The 20,504-nt window shown below is 42.8% G+C and overlaps 1 long non-coding RNA gene across 1 annotated transcript in view; it reads left to right on the top strand.

Annotated features, from left to right (window-relative positions):
- Positions 1 to 14,701, top strand: part of LOC145504818 (uncharacterized) — an 81,488-nt gene extending 66,787 nt beyond the window's left edge. The window contains exon 4 of the long non-coding RNA XR_014052537.1: positions 14,167 to 14,701. This is a non-coding gene — a long non-coding RNA (uncharacterized LOC145504818). The remainder of the gene's footprint in view (positions 1 to 14,166) is intronic.
- The last annotated feature ends 5,803 nt before the right edge of the window (positions 14,702 to 20,504 follow it).

Genomic DNA, 20,504 nt, shown 5'->3' with positions numbered 1-20,504 from the left:
ACCCACCTCCCAGAATATTGGAAATAAAAGCAAAAATAAACAAATGGGACCTAATTAAAATTAAAAGCTTTTGCACAACAAAGGAAACTATAAGCAGGGTGAAAAGACATCCTTCAGAATGGGAGAAAATAATAGCAAATGAAGCGACAAAATATACAAGCAACTCCTGCAGCTCAGTTCCAGAAAAACAAACAACCTAATCAAAAAGTAGGCCAAAGAACTAAACAGACATTTCTCTGAAGAAGACATACAGATGGCTAACAAACACATGAAAAGATGCTCAACATCACTCATTATCAGAGAAATGCAAATCAAAACCAAAATGAGGTACCATTTCACGCCAGTCAGAATGGCTGCTATCAAAAAGTCTACAAGCAATAAATGCTGGAGAGTATGTGGAGAAAAGGGAACCCTATTACACAGCTGGTGGGAATGCAAACTAGTAGAGCCACTATGGAGAACAGTGTGGAGATTCCTTAAAAAACTGGGAATAGAACTGCCATATGACCCAGCAATCCCACTGCTGGGCATACACACTAAGGAAACCAGAATTGAAAGAGACACATGTACCCCAATGTTCATAGCAGCACTGTTTATAATAGCGAGGACATGGAAGCAACCTAGATGTCCATCAGCAGATGAATGGATAAGGAAGCAGTGGTACATATACACAATGTAATAGTACTCAGCCATTAAAAAGAATACATTTGAATCAGTTCTAATGAGGTGGATGAAACTGGAGCCTATTATACGAAGTGAAGTAAGCCAGAAAGAAAAACACCAATACAGCATACTAATGCATATATATGGAATTTAGTAAATCGGTAAAGATAACCCTGTATGCAAGACAGCAAAAGAGACACAGATGTATAGAACTGTATTTTGGACTCTGTGGGAGAGGGCGAGGGTGGGATGATATGGGAGAATGGCATTGAACCATGTAAATAATCATATGTGAAATGAATCGCCAGTCTAGGTTCGATGCATGATACAGGGTGCTCAGGGCTGGTGCACCGGCATGACCCAGAGGGATGGGATGGGGTAAGAGGTGGGAGGGGGGTTCTGGAAGGGGAACACATGTACACCCATGGCGGATTCATGTGAATGCATGGCAAAACTAATACAATATTGTAAAGTAAAAAATAGATAAATAAATAAATTTTTAAAAAAGTAATTATGTCACATAAATGTGACTCATTCTTAATATCTTTCTCTCCATCTTCTGAGTTTTCTTTCCCATCGAATTAATTTAAATATTTCCATATCTTTTTAGTGTTATAATAAGTAACAGAAAACCATAAAAAGAAAATGTGCAGGTTAAAGTTGCTGCTTTAAGATTGTGTGCATGCATGTATGCGTGTCAGTCACATGACAAAGAGTCATATCTGACTCTTTGCGAACCCATGGACTATAGCCTGCCAGTTTCCTTGGTTCATGGAATTCTCCAGGCAAGAATACTTAGGACTCTTGTAAATACTACCCATGATTAGAGAATTTTTCCAGTCACCCCAGAAGCCCCCCTGAATGCCTGCCTCAACCACCACCCCTCTCTCTGCGAGAGTAACCACCATCTCACCTTTTATTGCAACCACTTTCCACTTTTCTCTAGTCTTACCACCTAGGTGTATGTTCTTAAACACCAGTTTGGTTTTACCTGTTTCTAAAATTATCTTTAAAATGTCCTTTAATCCATAGATCTTCCCTTCCATGACTTTATTTTTCCTTACAATTCACTTAATGAAGAAATTGGATCACTTTTCTGCAGTTTCCTGTAGTCTGGATTTTGCTGATTACTTCCCCAGAGCGAAGCTTAATCTCTTCCTCTAACCTCTATGTTTCCACTTATCCCAATTCAGCTCCTTTCTTCCCGCCCCCCTTTTGGTCATGACAACATCACAGGTGATGTGTTCTTCATCAGGAGGCATGTATGTCTCAAAGCTTTCCTTATGGTAATAGTAATCATTGATGTCCAACACTCTGTTGATGCATTAAGATTACAGTGACATTCTAATTCTATTATTCTTTCTTTGTGGATTTCTTAAAATATTCTAGTTAAGTACCCGTGTACTTGTTTTCTTCCATGATGCAGAAAAACAAGATGAAAGCTATTTAAAAAAAATAGTTGCCTAGTATCTGAAGATATCATTTTGGTTTTTTAGAGTTTAACTTTAAAAACAAATAAGCAGCTAATCATGCAGTACACTGGCAGCCCTTCAGAGGATGTTACATATCCTAGGAGAGAGAAGGGGAGAGGTTAGGCCAGCAAAGTGGGAACCCCAGCAGAAACACAGCATGCAGACAAGCCTCACTTTTGCTCAGAAATGACCAAAGTAAGTGGGTTACATTGGCCACACTAAAGTAGAGTCAACACTTGAAGAGGGATGCAAAAGAGACCACTTAGGAGACACTGCCTTCCTTTCATACTCAGTGTGTGACCCCTTCTTGGAATGTAGTGGTTCATCTTCCTTTACTCGCGCTTCTCCGTCCAGCCTCCTCCCCACTCCTCACAAGGAATGTTTACAAACTTTAGATGAGTCTCAATTCATCTACAATCGCTGATTGATGTCTGTCCTCCTGTTTTTTGTTTTTTCCTTTAGGAGTAGCTAGATAGGAATTATGGATCTGGGCTGCATTGTGGTTAGAGCTGGAGGCTGAAAGGTGGAGAGGCTGGTGCTCTTTGTAACTAGACAAACTTTCCAAGTTAATATTCGAGTTCCCAGCAGGTTCCTAAATGTCACTTGAGCAATACCAAAATCTTTAACATATTTTTTATTGGTATATCATTCACATACCATACAGTTTTCACTTTAAGGTGTACAATTCAGTGGGTTTTAATATATTCCAAAGGTTGTGCCCCTATCACCTCTATTTCAGTTTAGTTCAGTTCAGTCGCTCAGTCATGTCCAACTCTTTGCGACTCCATGGATTGCAGCACGCCAGGCTTCCCTGGCCATCACCAACTCTTGGAGCTTACTCAAACTCATGTCCACAGAGTCGGTGACCCCATCCAACCATCTCATCTTCTGTTGTCCCCTTCTCCTCCTGCCTTCAATCTTTCCCAGCATCAGGGTCTTTGCCAATCAGTGAGTTCTTCACATCAGGTGGCCAAATTACTGGCATTTCAGCTTCAGCATCAGTCCTTCCAATGAGTATTCAGGACTGATTTCCTTTAGGGTGGACTGGTTGGATCTCCTTGCAGTCCAAGGGACCCTCAAGAGTCTTATCCAACACCACAGTTCAAAAGCATCAATTCTTTGGCACTCAGCTTTCTTTATAGTCCAACTCTCACATCCATACATGACTACTGGAAAAACCATAGCTTTGACTAGTTCTGCCAAGAGAATGCACTGGTCATAGCAAACACCACTATTTAGTTCTGGAAAATTTTCATTTCTCCTAAAAGAAACCCTGATCCCTTAGCAGTCACTCTGCATTATCATCTCTCCCCAGCTCCTGGCAATCACTAGTCTGTTTTCTGTCTCTTAAGTTTCCCTGTTCTGGACATTTCATGTAAATGGATCACAGAGTATGTGGACTTTGGTATCTGGCTTCTTTCACTTATCATCTGTTCAAGGTTCATCCATGTTGTAGCATGTATTAGTACTTCATTCCTTTTATGGCTAAAAAATATTTTATTTGTATGGATATACAACATTTTATCTACTTATCAGTTGATGGACATTTGGGTTGTTTCCATCTTTTGGTTATTACAAATTGAGCTTCTATAAACTTTTGTGTGTACATGTTTTCAGTTCTCTTGGTTATAAACTTAGTGGAATTTCTGGGTCATAGAAGTCTATGTTTAATTTTTTAAGGAACTTCCAGACTGCTTTCCAAAAAAGCCACACCATTTTGTGTTCCAACTAGTCACATACAAGGGTTCCAGTTTCTCCAGATCCTCATCAGCACTTGTTATTTTCTGTCATTTTTACTTTAGCCATCCTGGTGAGTGGCAAGTGATAGCTCACTTTGATTTTGGTTTTGATTTGCATTTCTCTAATGACTAACGATACTGAACATCTTTTCATGTGCTTATTGACCAGTTGTCTTCTTTGAAAAGTATTTTTTAAAATACTTACGTGTCTCTGGAGAGATCTGCCTTTGTTACAAGTTCTCTCTAGTTTATTCTTTGCCTCTCCTCTTCACTTTAAGAGGAAAGTGCTAGAGCCTTGTGCATACCTTTCTCTTGATTGCATCTTTACTTGGAGAGAATTGAACAGTAGAAGCAGCAGTAGACTTGGAGTGGGAATGGGGTGGGAAAAAGGGGTGATGTTCTTTGTGTCATTAGAAAAAAGTCCTTAAGGGAGAGTGAAAAACACCCAATATGTTAGTGCTTACCTTTTTTCCCTTTGGGTTCTATTTTTGGACACTTTCTCCTTTGATGTCTATAAGAGGGTGAGAGAAATTGAGGTCTTAGAAATCACGTTTGTCTTAGAAGAAGGGGAGGAGAGCAAAAAAAAAAAACATAGCCCATGAAGAAGTTAGTGAGATGTTTGTAGCCAGGGACTGGCTCCAGGGACCTATTCCCCGTCTGCCCTTTTTCTTCCTCAACTCTTCTTCCTGCTCTGACACAGAAAGGTTCCAAGTGGCTTCCAGTATCTTCTCAGTAAGGGACTCAGCAAACTTCCCAGTCTAGAGTGATAGGGACTCCATCTTGTCCCCATCTTGTCAATGAGGCTCAACTAGTAAATGCTTCTCATGGTGCTGGGTGCCTGGGTGATGTTACAGGAAGGCGGGTTTGTTTTTCCCTCCTTTACTTAAGAAGTTCCTTCTGAGCACCTACGATGTGCCAGACTCAGTGCTTTCCTGAGGGAGACCAACTTGGGGAAAAACAACTTAGACCCCAAGTCAGCACTTGATGCATTCCATGTGGATGGTCCCCGTGTGAAGCAGAGCTTGAGAAGAGAAGAAGCAGGTGGAGTGTTGAGTGATGTTACACTGAAGTGCAGAGTCAGGATGAGTGGCCAGTGATGCAGCTCCCACCAGCTGGCCAAAAAGCTTAGACAAGGAGCCCCCCGTCAAGGAGAAAGGAGTAGCATCATCATGACATGCAGGTGGAAACAATGTTTTTGAGCTTTTGCATGTTTCCCCACATAGAATTAGGAGGCTATCTAATTTCATGAGCTAATATTATTTATGGAGGCAAGAAGTAAACTTGATCCATCATCAACTGCGAGGAGAGTATTACCACTTTAAATATAATTTTATTGAGTTTCCTGCACCTTTTTGATTGCCATTTCCTTTTTAGTCAGTGTCAATTAATTCACCGTTGCTGGTTTTAGTTTTCTACTTGATAAGCAAAAGGTTTGAATCCATCTTGATTAAAGCAGCGAGGCCCCAAACTCCATCCTGCCAGCTTTCTTTGAAGTTCATGTAAACTCTGTATTCAGATCAGCTGCTCAGGGCACAGAGAAAGATGAGCTATGAGCTGTGACAACACAAGGGCCCCAGGCCAGATGCTTTAAGACAGTCTGCTTCCTTCTGGGACTAGAATCACTAGAGAGTTTCATCTCTCTGGAATGGCTTAGGTGTGGCTGGAAAGGAAAAAAGCACAAAAATCCAGAAATGAAAAGATGATTTTTCAGGTCTCTTCCGGAAACGGTCCAAATTAGACAAAAATCTATTTGTTAAAGCTGATGGCAGGCTTTCCAGGGCTTGGGACTGCCCTGAACTCTAGATTATTCCAAGATATATGCCATCTGGTAAGATACAAGGTTGGTTGTTTACACAGAGGAATCAAGAAAGGGGAGAGTGGGATATTGTTAAATATATACCATGGCATATTTTTCTCATATTTGTGCAACAACCCTTCTGCTTTCTGTCCGTTTATAAGATTGCCTCTTTTCTCTCTTCTCTCTTAGTTTTTTCTTTATTCTGCCTTTCTCTGTGTCTCTGTCTCTCCAACTCTGACTCTGTCTGTCTCTCTCTGCAAAACCAACATTTTCCTTTGTTTCCCTTTTCCTCTTTCACTCTTTTTTTCCTCTTTATGCATATTTTCAAGTGGAAGCTTTGGTTCTGATGCTAATACATTTCAAATAAGCCACTTTCCCTCTTTGGGGAACAGGTATTTTTTTTGTCAGTAACATATAATGATTCTTAAATTTCCCTCAGTGCTAAAATTCTCAGATTCTTTGGGATACTTATTTTGTTCAAGTAACACAACTTTCTTCCCCTAAAATCTGTAGAAATTGACCCTATCATGGCTGACAAGGCAAGTGATAATTCAAACCCCTTTGCTTTCTCTTTGGGGATCACTTTACCTTGCATCTGTATTAAAAAGTCACACATGATCTCTGATAACCCCATGCCTCCCAGAAGCCTGAGAATAATGGAGTGTGCCCCTGAAGAAACAGATTCAGACATTTCATCAGCATCAAAAGCTTAGGATCTGGGGAAGAAGGATAAGGAAGAGGAGAAATTTAGAAAACACGACTTTTAAAATGAAGAATTTTTTTTTGTGGTATTGAACTCTCCTGAAGATTATTATATGTATCTCAGATTGCATGCCCTACTCTCTGTGCCATGTATTTTCAGGTTTTTCCTGGACAGAATATCTAAGAGAACACCCCCTCTTTCCCCTCCAAAAGAAAAAGTTTTATTTTCCATATGGTATATGCTTGCAATCCTGGCATTTGACCACATTTATGTAAACATGCAGAGATAACTATAAATTATTGGATTTATCCCAGTTTGAGTTTCCAACTATGTACTACAATCATTACAGCTGTTCTTACTTTAGCCTAAGATATTTTGGTCCATTATATGGCTGATTAGTCATTTCAACTGTAGACTACATTTATAACATTGTTTGGGGAACATAACAGATATTCACTGGAGGCACCAAGAGTCTATATATAACCCAACAGTTCTGCAAACTGGTAGAGATCTCCCAACCCAAGTAGTAACTGACCGTCCGGGCTACCCAGAGCTAACCAGCACTTTGAGGGAAATTTGGGAGAACTTGGGCTCTCCCTCAGAGTATTTAGATTGAAGAGAGCAAGAGGCTGGGATAACTAAGATCCCCACTGTTAAAAATCTGGGCCCTTTCCAACAGATCTGGGACTTGTCAGTGGGGAGAGGATCCCGGTGGGCCTTAATAGCGTTGTAGGAATCTTGGCAGTAGAGATTAAGTTGAGCTTTCTCACTCAGCTCCCCCTCACTCATCTCCACCACAGGTCTCACTGCTTAGCCCAAGATGAGCTCAGATCCGCTGAGGGTCTCATAGGGCTGGAAATCTTGGGCTCTAGCCTGCTGTCAACATCTGGGACAACCTGCAGGGGGCGCCCTAAAGCAGATGCTGCCTCCCACAGCTCTTTCACTTTAGTACTCAGAGGAGTTTCCACTATTATTTGTAATTAACCATGCAGTTTGTTCATATTACATCTTAGGTTTTGGGCAGCTTTTTCCCAAATAAATTTTTATATTTTGTTTAATTTTGTTTATTTTTTTTATCCACTTCTCACAATCACCAGGCAAAGCAGCCTGTGTAGAAAGGTGAAATGATTGTAAAGTTTAGTTGGTCATCAGTGATATAGAGTATCTGAAAGTAAAGCATCTTGAGTCCCAGACCTGTGCTCTTTCTACAAAAGTTCTTTACAATGAGGATAATAGTAAACAGAAAACACTTCTGCTGTCCCTTTTCTTTTCACTTTCCTCTTTAAAACTTTGACATGTTTTATTTATGTCAGTCCTCCTGAGATCAGTTTTCATGAAACTCTAGTACATTATTGGCTGTCCTCCATGCTCAAACAATGTTGGGTAGGATCTCCAGTCTTGTTCTGATTTATTCAGCAGATGGAGAGTTATTATCGATATTTCTTCAGAGTTTTGAGGGGGTATTTTTGGATGATAGAGTTAGTTTCCATTTATCATCATTTTTATCCCCCAGTGCTGCTTTGGGGGCTCTGATTTTTGCTGTATGAATGTGAACCCTGAATTTGCATTCATCTTGGTCTACTTTCAAAGCCAGAAGAATAGAGACCAGAACACAGAAATGTATGGTGGCCTTTGGCAACTTGGTGGGGATGTTCACTTAAGGCATTCATACCTCTTCAGACCTTGAAGAAGTCATAGAAAACTTTTAGTAGCTTTTGTTCTCACTGATGCAGAAAGTGAGACTCAGAGAAGTCAAGACACTTGCCTGAGATCACACAACTGCCTGGTGGTGGTGCTGAAAACAGGCATCAGGTCATTTGTTCTGGGTCTGAGGTGTCATCTGTGTAACCATAGGATCTCTCAAAACTGAGGGCTGGCTACGCCTAGAGAATGCTGAGGGAGAGTCCATGTGATTAACTCAGTTCAATAAACACTCACTGAGGCCACTTCAGGGAAAACCACTGAGGTGTTGTGTGGAACACCCCCTCCCCCCGACAGCTCGCAATGGCTGACTGGGCAGGTCCAATTCTATTTGTTCCTCAGTTCTGTTCTGAGGGGCCTAAGGGCCAGGCCTCCTGAGATGCTGCTATGTCTACATTGAGAAACTCATTCTGAGGACTAAAATCTTCTGTCTGGGGGGATGGGACCCAAGCTTTTCCTTTGTTTCCTGTGGTAACAAAAAGGAAGGCCATGGTGAGGTTTTCCTACCAAACCACAGGAAGATTAAAGGGCCAGGGAAAAGGAATGCATCCTGGATGAGGAAGTCGGAGAGTTTGTGGGCCCAGAAAGGAGCTTTCTCATTATTAATGGTGGCTCTACCACAGCTGTGGCTTGGAAACAGAGAGACAGGAGGTGAAAGAGCCCCGTGAGTGGGTCTGTGTTGCTCTGACTGCAGGCGTGTCCTCTGGACACCGTGTCCCACCGACACTCAGGGCAGCAGGAGTCCTTGCCATCCACATCTGGCGACAGTCCCTGCTGGCCACCTTCTCCCTGGCTCAGGGGCAGTGAGCACCGTGGGGGAGGAGATGAAATTGCTAAGAATAGCCATGGTCTTTGAGGTCTGCTCTTTTCAAGGAATCAGTGGAATTAGAAATGAGATATTAGCTCTAATCAGTCACATATGTTGGGTTCTTAGGCCCTAGGAAAAGAATTTCTGATTGTGGCTCGTCACCCGGTGGGGAAAATGCATCTACACCTGTGGGTCTGGCAGGGCCCCTCTTCTGTCCTCTGGAGGGTCAGGGACAAAAGTACCCCTTCGTATATGCTGTCAGTCCATCATCTAGTCTCATCTGAAGTGGCCAGACTTCTGACTTAGCATCCCCTATGTGGCTTTTCAACAAGTGCAGAAGAAATTCAAGGCACACAGAGTTCCATACGGAGCCAAAAACTAGGGCTGGAGGTGAATTCCATTTCCCCTTTGTCTTATGTGCTTATGTTTCTGAAATGTGGGGGTGTTTGGAGGATTAGGCACTTAGGGAGAGGATGGGTTTTTTGGTTTGTTTGTTTGTTTTTACTTTGCTTCTTATTTTACAAAAATTTAAACCTATGAATAAGTTTCAAGAATGATCAAATGAACCCCTGGGCGTCGCTGGTATAGATGGAGGCTTGGTGAGCAGGTTTTCACTAAGCATGTGAGTTTCTCCGTATGGTCCCCTGACCATCCAGAGCTCTCCACTCAGGACCTCAGGGCAGTCTGGGCTGCTGCACTCCACACAGTTCCCCAGGGAGCATTGATGGGCTGGTACCTGTGAAATGCCCTGTTGTGATCCTCATACAGAGCCAGGAGTCTATTGACCTGCCCATTCATTCTTTGTATTACCAACTCTACCAGCTCCAATGCGTGGTCAGAATAGTGTGCTAATTGATATCATCTCTTTTGACCCTGCGTTATACCTTTAAAAGTATAAACAAGGAGAATCACCCCTTTTTCCCTTTCTAACATGGCACTTTTCCACTTAGCTACTAGGCATGACCCTTCTTCAAACTCAACAGACTTGTAGTGAAAATAAAATCTTATGTTAAGGTTCTTGCCAACTTTTTAATACTTAAATTTAATTTACGATTCACATTGAAAGTTGATTTTATAGCCCTAGGCCTGCCCTTAACTAGAAACGTCCTCTGTGAATTATTTGTGTATTGCTGATGGGTGTGAATACAGATGCACTCACATGAAACACTCATCGAACTTTTAAATGTCAACATCGAAGTATTCCAAAGGGAGCAAAGGACAAAGTTAATTTTCAGGACAGATTTGAAGTCCCAGGTCTGATCTACAGTTGCTTCTGTTTGGGGGTCTGCATTATGTCATTTAAAACAAGAAGAGTTCAGGAAGTAGGGATGGGTGAAATGGAAAAGGATGGGGGTGGGTGGTCAGGGAGCAAGCAGCAGATCAGGTGTTGGCCCACTGAAGTTGTAGTCAGGCAGCAAGAGTCATGGCAGGCGAGAGACTGCAGCCAGAGTAGCTGCTTGGCATTTGCTGAATGCTTTTATGAATGCCATCCCTCAGTTTCTTCTGAAGGGGCTACTGTCATAATTTCAGAGCTTAGAGAGGGCGGGCGGACCTACAATTCTGCCCCTGGGGCCCACATTTTGGTCTCTGCTTTGGTTCCTGCTATTCACAGCCACCCTGTTGCACAGCTTTGGGAACCACATTCACTTATGCAGAACAGAGAGTGAACGGAGGCCCCCACATTGGGCCCCTAGCAGCTCTGACTGTGCCCTGGGCGCCTTCTGGGAGGATGCCGTGGCTGCCATGGGCACAGCCCCCTGGGGTTAGCAGATTTTATTTGAGTGTCGGCAGTCCCTCCTATTATTCACTCACTCACCAGTGCTACTTGTCTATAGTTTGGTGTTGCTTTCTCAGGGAATCCTAGGGGCCAGATCCCTTTAGGAAAGTGACTACCCTCTTTCCCCACAATACTTTGTATCCTCAGCATTCCAACCCTGTTCTATGAGTATCATAAACGCCGAGAGTATCCGGGACTCTTAAAGCTGAAGACATTCACTTTATTGAGGTTCTAACAGAAGGCCTTAGAGTTATGGCTCTTGGAGAAATGAAGGATAAACATGATATTTTGGGCACACACTTTTTCAATTAGGGGCAGCTCAGACCCAGTATTGCTCCTCATCCATCTCAATCTGAAGGCTGTGGGGAGGCTGCTCCTAAACATCTTTGCACACTTAATCTCAAACCCCACTCATGCAGCTTCTAAATTTTTTAAGATTAATCAAATCTAAGTCTTGCAAAGCTTGCACCCTGATTTATATGAGTTTTGGCAAACAGGCACACCGAATAAAAACTTTCCTAGTTGGAAATGACAGCATTAGGGGGAACAAGGGCCAGAGAACCATACCAGGGCACCCTGTTTTGATGAGCCGGTGGCAGCTCCTGGAACTCCCTTAAAGGACTCAGCTTGGTGTGGTGCTAAGGCCGGGGCCTCCAGATAACATGTAAGGATTGCTGTGTTCTCTCACCCTTAGATTTATTTTTGATCTCTAGTTCCCATGAAGGAAAACCTTAGAAAGACTCTTGTCAGATGAATTGCTGTGTAGGAATATTACACAGACTCAGTTGTGTCCAACTCTTGGACACCCCATGGACTATAGGCCCACCAGACTCTTATGTTCATGGGATTTTCAGGCAAGATACTGGAGTGGGTTGCCATTTCCTTCTCCAAGGGATCTTTCTGACCCACGGATCGAACCTGTGTCTCTGGCATCTCCTGCATTGGCAGGTGGATTTTTTTTTTTTTTTTTTTTTTTTTTACCACTGAGCCACCTGAGAAGCCCTCTATTGTAGGGGCTGGAGGCAATGATGAGAAGCTGGAATCAGCTCTGGCTCAGGGGCTCATCAGAAAGATGCCCAACTACCCACTGTAGGAGTCAGTGAATTCACTCTTGACTGAAGCCATTGGTTTCTAAGAAATTCCAGTAGAATGAATCAATATGGTAGAAATCAGTAGAGCATAGTAACATACAGTTAAGCTTGGTTCTGGGTTCCTGGTCCCGGGTTACTATTCCATTATTAAGCATTTCCCGGCAGTGAATTGACCTTGCTCTTGGCCTTCATCTTTGGCAAACTTAGCTTGTTCCCTAAGAGCACTGAACATTGAAGCCTTTTGGCTGGCAGTGCCATGCTCCCCTGCCACGGGAGGGAAGTGGACAGAGTCAGACTGGCTGACTAAGTGGAGCTGGAGGTCCAGGCAGACTGCCAGCCCACAAGGGAAGTATTCAGTAGGAAAGAGAGGGAGAAGCCCACTCGCTTGAGTTGGGCCTTCTTATGGGAGAAAGGCATAGCTATGGCTTGTCAGGCTCAACATCAAGTATACAAGACAGGGTGCAGATGAGTAGCAATAAGACCAGTTCCAGACTTATTGAGTGAGGGTCTGAGCCCCTGGAAAAGCGTGGGTTTTTGTCAGACTGGCTTCAAAACTGGGTGGGACTGGACTTGGCACCTACCTGGACAGGAAGAACTCTTCCTTTCTAGACAAATGTCAAAGGAGCAGCACCCTCTGTGAAAATAGAAGAGGGTTTAAAATGAACACCTAGGAAAAACTTATTTAAAATAAACATCTGGACAATACCTGGTATGTGTTACTCTACATTTTCTTTTAAGGTCTTTTGCAATACATGACTAGATTCTCTCAACCTTTTTTTGTTGTTCAGCCACTCAGTCATGTTCGAGTCTTTTTGACCCAATGGACTGCAGCACGCCAGGCTTCCCTGTCCTTCACTGTCTCTCAGAGCTTGCTCAAACTCATATCCATTGAGTCGATGATTCCATCCAACCATCTCATCCTCTATAGTCCCCTTCTCCTCATGCCCTCAATCTTTCCCAGCATCTGGGTTTTCTCCAATGAGTCAGCTCTTCGCATCAGGTGGCCAAAGTATTGGAGCTTCAGCTTCAACATCAGTCCTTCCAATGAATGTTCAGGGTTGATTTCCTTTAGGAGTGACTGGTTTGATCTCCTTGCTGTCTATCACAAGTCCTAAAAAAATTTTTCTGGAGAGACAACAAAATATGAGGGTAAAGTCACACACCGCCTTGCAGAGCTGCTGCTGCTGCTAAGTCGCTTCAGTCATGTCCAACTCTGTGCGACCCCATAGACGGCAGCCCACCAGGCTCCGCCGTCCCTGGGATTCTCCAGGCAAGAGTACTGGAGTGGGGTGCCATTGCCTTCTCTGCCTTGCAGAGCAGGCAGCAGGAATTCAGAGCCCAGACTAATCTGAGGCACCATGTGCTGCCCTGCCTTTGACGAGTTCACTGCTGTCTGAGAAGTAAGATTTAACACGTTGGAAAGTACAGGGACCTATATCAGCCAGATGATGAGTGTCATACGAATGCAGACAAAGGGTCACAGGGAAAGGGCTAAAGGACAAAAGGACACTGGGAAACCATTGACAGGGGAAGAACGAGGCACAGAGTGCTCACAGACACTAGTGAAAGGGTCCAGCAGAAGGAGGGCAGCATGGGGATGGGCAGGAAACAAAGGGCAGATGGCTCTATTTTTAACCTTTCATTTTATCCAGTCCAGGGGACCTACTAGAGATTTGGAAAGATCTCCAATCACTATTCAGGCTTCACATACACTCAAGGACAAAGTCAAGGCTGCCTAATGATTTCCTTTAGTGTTCAGGTCTAGTCATGAAATCTAGGTCAGTAAAACAAAGTGACTTGGGCCTAGAATTTGGTGCGTGTATGCATGTGTGCTAAGTCACTTCCGTCATGCCCAACTCTTTGTGAGCCCATGGACTGTAGCCCACCAGGCTCCTGTGTCCATGGGATTTCCCAGGCAAGAATACTGGAGTGGGTTGCCATGCCTTCCTCTAGGGGATCTTCCCGACCTAGGGATTGAACTCACATCTCTTATGTCTCCTGCATTGGCAGACGGGTTGTTTACCACTAGCACCACCAGGGAAGCTTTGGTGAAGGTTGGCAAACTTTTTGCATTTTACCTCTGAAATCGCCCTGTTGTTCTGTCATTAATAACAGTGGCAGTAATAGCAGCAACGATAATCATGAAAAGCAAACTCATGCTCCATGAGGCAAACACTGTTTTAAGCTCTGTGTATTAACTCATTTAATTTTCACATCCACCTGATGAACTCATTACAAATATTATTCCCCTTTTTTAGGTGAGGAAGCTGGAGCAGAGACAGTTCCTGCTTTAACCATTGCTTTCCCTGAGTCTTATAAATTACCAGTAGGATGACCACAATGTAATATGATGACAGAGCCCAGCTCACAAGTGTTTTGTTTTGCTTTTAAATATTATTATCATTTGTTCTTAGGTACCTTGAGCCATCTTGGAGGAACTATTTGAAACTGGTGCCTGATCTGAGCATGGCTTCTTTCCTGGCATTGTGAGGGATTTGAGATGGTGTGATCCACTGAATTTTGCATTCCACAATGGAATTGGCTCAAACCAGGTTCCATTTACCTGGGCACACTCTACAAGGTACAACTTCAGAGTACCTATGCCCTTTGAGTAGAAGACATGAAATTTAACTCACATATTTCACAATTCTCTTCACGTAATCATGCCAGATCTTTAAGGAATTCCCATTTTCTTGAATGTTATTGTGTATTTATTAAGAACAAAGCATGGTCGCACTTCCCTGGTGGTCCAATGTTTAAGAATCTGCCTTGCAATGCAGGGGACCTTGGTTCGATTCCTGGTCAGGAAACTAAGATCCTACATGCCACAGGGCAACTAGAGAGCCCACGTGTTGCAACTGCTGAGTCCGCGCAGCAGAAAATCCGACATGATGCAAGGAGGATCCCACATGCCACAACTAAGACCTGACACAGCCAAATAAATAAAAATTTTAAAAGGAATATTAAAAAAAAAAAAGAACAAAGCATGGTGAGTGTTGTCAGGGATACAGTGATGAATCAGAAAAGGGCTCTGACCTCATTTACAGTGCTCTGGGGTAGGCAGAGTGTATACAGATCATTGTAATGACCAAAAGAGGTCTTCCAGAACCAGTTCTGTTGTGGTTATACAACTTTTGGTACTTTCAACCAATTCAACTCAGTAGACTTTTATTGAGTATCTACTGTGTGTGGTGCTGTGATAGATTCTGAGGACACAAAGGTGAAGAATCTTCTGTTCCTGTCACTGTCTGTAGCTGCTCTAATTCAAGGCTGTGTGAAAACACTGCAGGGAAGCCAGAGGAGGGAAGGAATAATGCTGCATGGTGCGGGGCTATGAGGAAGGCTTTCCAGAGGGACAACAGTTGAACTGGACCTGGAAAGTTTTATGGGACATCGCTAGACTCGAAGAGAGGGAAAGATACTTTTAGGACAGGAAGAAGTAAGCAGACCCACAGAGACACAGAAGAGTATGGTGTATTTGGTCAATGTACTCTGTGAGGCTGGAAAGAGAGTCTGGAACCAAACTGTGGAAGGCTCTTCATAGTCACAGAACAGTGTTTGGACTTTACCTGGTGCAGTGGTGGAAAGGAGGTGGGGAACCAGATAATAAACTGGGCAGTCTATTACTGAAATGTGCCAAATCACTTCAGCCCTGTCCGACTCTTTGTAGCCCACCAGACTCCTCTGTCCAAGGGATTCTCCAGGCAAGAATACTGGAGTGGGTTGCCATGCCCTCCTCCAGGGGATCTTCTAAGCCCAGGGATCAAACCCGCCTCTTCTGCATCTCCTGCATTGCACGCAGATTCTTTACCCCGAGTCACGTGGGAGCCCGTTCCTGAAATAGTCAACACTAATCAAGATTGGCTCACTGGAAAAGACCCTAATGCTGGGAAGGATTAGGGGCAGGAGGAAAAGGGAATGACAGAGGATGAGATGGCTGGATGGCATCACCGACTCGATGGACATGAGTTTGTGTAAACTCTGAGAGTTAGTGATGGACAGGGAGGCCTGGGATGCTGCATTTCATAGGGTCACAAAGAATCAGACATGACTGAGCGACTGAACTGAACTGAAGCTTAATTCGATTCTAGTGAATGCACTGAAAATCATAACAGATTTTAGAGTCAAAGGATCAGGCTTAAATCCCAATCTGTCGATCACAAGCCATGTGACCTTGACTAGCTTATTTAACTTCAGCTGTAGAAGGAGGCTAGTAAGTTTATCAGCCTTACAAGGTCATTATAACAAGAGGAGACAGGAGAGAAAAATGGTTTCTATACTGTCAAGCACTGTGTAAACTTTAATTATCAATGTTGTTTGGCAACAAAAAAAAGAGATGCTGGGAAAGTGTCTGTTTAATATTTTCTCTCTGTATTGTAGAGAATTCCTGGTTTTTCAGCAGTGTAAATACTAATGGTTTGCTTTCCACATGCCATGAGAACAATTATGAGAGGCGATGCTTCTAAACTTGGCATACAGCCTAGCATAAACAAGGGCAAAAGGAAACTAGCATTTTCTGAGTACTGTCCTGTGCCAAACACTTGGCAAACATCCTCTCCTTTAACCTCCACTTTAACACTTAGAGGTAGTTATTGTCCCCATTCTACAGACAAGGAAATCAACGTTGAGAGTCATTTAACTTGCCCAGATTAATTAGGAAGTGGCAGAAGGTGGTTTTGAAGGTTTTGTCTGTGCTGCCATGTTTGTTCTGCCTAACTGTGCTGTATAGAACATAGAGTTACTGTTTAAAATCAATCAGCCCACATCTCTTTTCTCTGGTAAGTCCCCCAACCCCTTGCCCCTGATGAGGGGCCTCCTGAGATGGCCATGCTTATAAGACATGACTCCGTGGTCATGGCTGATTGGACCACTTCTGATGCAAGCTGGACCAGTTACATTCCTCTTTCTGAAATTCGGAGTTGTAATATTCGGCACCTGAGACAATCACTGTGGGAACCAGGTAGGAAAGACAAGCCAAGTCAAGGCTTGAGCCCACAGTCTGGAGAGGCAAACTGAGATGCAGGCTTGAGAATGAGGAGTGGCCTCCAGAGATCAGAATATGATGTCCTGGGAGGAAGCGGATCTGCACAAACAGGATCAGAGCCTGCACACTCTATGCCCACAGAGAGCAAGGGGGGCAGAGGGCTGTCTTAACAGCCCCCAGTGGCTTTCCAGTTTTCAGGTCCAATTTGCTTGATATCTTGATATTCTTACAATCTCCTTATCTATTTAAACTAGATGGTCCTGCAATCAGACAGCATCAATCAAACAAGCGCACGATAAATTCATGTAGAATGACTGGTTAATTGATGTATCTTCTATCACTTTTCTAGATGTTTTCACCCTGAGTACCACCTACTATACTTTTATCGATTTCACTGTAATTCTTTGGTCTGCCATTTGGTCCTGGGGCCATTGTTCTGAAAGAATGAATAAATGATGCCTTAGAAATTACTCACCAAATAAAGGTGGCAAGATATTGGAGCAGAGGTACTGATAAAACGTTCATGGGAGTGTTAGGTTATTTTAGATGGTCTGAATACCTGTGAATAAATTACACAATGTCTCTAAAATCCATATGGTGCTCTATTTCAATGTATTACAAAATTTAATTTTTGTTATACGCTAGGGGTTTTGGTTCCACTTTTAATAATAACAACAAAAATTTTAAGTGGATGACCAACAAGGACCTACTGTAGAGCACAGGGAACTCCACTCAGTATTCTATAGCAACCTAAATGGGAAAAGAATTTGAGAGAGAATAGATACATGTACATGTAAAACTGAATCATTTTGTTGTACACCTGAAACAAACACAACATTGTTAATCAACAATAAAAAAGACAACTCCAATAAATTGGAGTTAAAATTAAATAAAAAATAAAAACAACTCCAGTAAAAAGTAAAAAAAAAAAAACAAAAACAACACTAAAAGCCCTTTTACATAAAGTAGAAAGGGTACACACAAAAGCAAAGAACAGTCTTTCTTGCGACTAGCAAAAAAGCAGTGATATTTGCTTAGAGGAAAAGTCCTGCAGCAGATTTTGAGTGTCAGGAAGAGGAATACCTCATGACCTTCCTTACATACTATAGCTGAAAAGAAGTGTTAATCCCATTCCTTTTTGAAGCAGAGCATGGAAAGAGGGAAAGGTTTAAACTTATGAGATTAATTCGTCTCTGTTTTTAACTTTTTTTTAAAATCTTGCTCCAAATTTTATTAGCCTTTTAAATGTGAACTTATGCTAATATATGTAAACGTGTAGTTTTGCTGCTTAATGAACATTCTATTTTGTGAAGGGAAGGCCTATTATTATGAAAGTGGCCTAAGGGGATCCAGAGGGTTTGCATATTGATGCTGCAATCCAGGTAGCAGCTTTCATAGTCAGTTCAGTTCAGTTCAGTCGCTCAGTCGTGTCCGACTCTCTGCGACCCCATGAATTGCAGCACGCCAGGCCTCTCTGTCCATCACCAACTCCCGGAGTCTACCCAAACCCATGTTCATCGAGTCGGTGATGCCATCCAACCATCTCATCCTCTGTCGTCCCCTTCTCCTCCGGCCCCCAATCTTACCCAGCATTAGGGTCTTTTCCAATGAGTCAACCCTTCGCATGAGGTGGCCAAAGTATTGGAGTTTCAGCTTCAACATCAGACCTTCCAATGAACACCCAGGATTGATCTCTTTTAGGATGGATTGATTGGATCTCCTTGCAGTCCAAGAAACTCTCAAGAGTCTTCTCCAACACCACAGTTCAAAAGCATCAATTCTGCAGCGCTCAGCTTTCTTCACCGTCCAACTCTCACATCCATACATGACCACTGGAAAAACCATAGTCTTGACTAGACGGACTTTTGTTGGCAAAGTAATGTCTCTGCTTTTAAACATGCTATCTAGGTTGGCCATAACCTTCCTTCCAAGTAGTAAGCGTCTTTTAATTTCATGGCTGCGATCACCATCAGCAGTGATTCTGGAGCCCAAAAAAGTAAAGTCTGACACTGTTTCCACTGTTTCCCCATCTATTTCCCATGGAGTACCTCACCTGAAAAAAAGCGTCTCCTTTGGAATGTTGACTTTTAGTAATAAAATGACAGTGTATCTGCCTGCTAAGTCACTTCAGTCATGTCTGACTCTTTATGACCCTATGAACTCTAGCACTCCAGGCTCCTCTGTTCATGGGATTCTCCAGGTAAGAATACTGGAGTGGGTTGTGATGCCCTCCTCCAGGGTATCTTCCCCACCCAGGGATTGAACCCATATCTCTTATGTCCCCTTCATTGGCAGGCAGGTTGTTTACCTCTAGCACCACCTGAAAAGTCCAAAATGACAGTAGATGTCACAATACCAAATGGACAATCCAAAACACTTACTTTATTCCCAGTGTTAATTTTGAGTATGTGGAATCCTTGCTGGTGGTGGAAAAATGAAAAGTGTACTGAGCTGGGAGGCAGAGGACCAAGTTGCCAGCATCACTGCCACTATTTAACTTCTCTGAGTTCAGGTATTTCATTGATAAATTAGTGATGATAGGAGAAAGGTCCTTGGAAAGTCTTCATTTTCTAGGAACATGGGGTTGAATCTTCTAGAAAGGTTGTGGACAGGATTGATAAAATCCCATATTTGACAGTGACTAGCATAGTTCCTGGAGCAAAGTGAGCACTCCAACTCTGCTTGCTATTGTCCCCATTCCTTCACTCACTGACGAGGCTGCAGTAAGTCCGTGTTAACCAAAAATAACATTATCAGCAGCATCTGCTGCTCTCCCTTAGCCCCACCACTGGTTTTCTGTTGCTTGGTGGGTAGCAGAGGGTATGAGCCATTCATGCTACCTGAGCAGGAGAAATCTGTGTCTCCTGGAACTTAAACACTTGGGAAGCAATTGATTCTTGTCCATATTTGAATTTCAAAATAAAGTCTCTAATCTAGCGTGCATGTGTGCTCAGTAACTTCTGTTATGTCTGGCTCTTTGTGACCCTATGGACTGTAGGCCATCAGGTTCCTCTGTCCATGGGATTCTCAAGGCAAGAATATTGGAGTGGGTTGCCATTCCTTTCTCCCAGGGATCAAACCTGCATCTCCTGCATTGCAGGTCGATTCTTTACAACTGAGCCACCGTGGAACCTCCTCTAATCTAGCTAGAGATCTAATTTAAAACTGGAATGATCAAGTGGTTCAAATGATCAATATCTTCTATTTACAATAGCCAAGACATAGAAACAACTCAAGTGCCCATCAATAGACAATTAGCTTAAGAAAATATGATATGCGCCCATACACACATACACAAACTATGAAGTATTACTCATCCATAAAAAGAATGAAATATTGCAACCTACAGCAACATAGATGGACCTAGAGAATATTATACTTAGTGAAGTCAGAGAAAGATAAATACTATATGATATCACTTATATGTAGAACTTAAAAATAGTACAAATGATTCTATATGCAAGATAGTGCAGATTCATAGACACAGAAAACAAACTTACGGTTATCAAAGGGGAGAGAGAGGGACAAATTAGGAGTATGAAATTAATAGATACAGACTACTATACATAATATAGATAATCAACAAGGATTTTCTGTATAGCACAGGGGATTATAGTCAATATCTCGTAATAGCCTATGTGCTGTGCTTAGTCACTCAGTCATGTCCGACGCTTTGCAACCCCATGGACTGTAGCCTGCCAGGCTCCTCTGTCCATGGGGATTCTCCAAGCAAGAATACTGGAGTGGATTGCCATGCCCTCCTCCAGG

Source organism: Giraffa tippelskirchi, chromosome 5, assembly GCF_054371585.1.
Source record: "Giraffa tippelskirchi isolate mGirTip1 chromosome 5, T2T-mGirTip1v1.2.pri, whole genome shotgun sequence".
NCBI classification, from domain to species: domain Eukaryota; kingdom Metazoa; phylum Chordata; class Mammalia; order Artiodactyla; family Giraffidae; genus Giraffa; species Giraffa tippelskirchi.
Note: the sequence above shows the minus strand (reverse complement) of the source record. Positions and strands in the feature narration are given on the sequence as shown.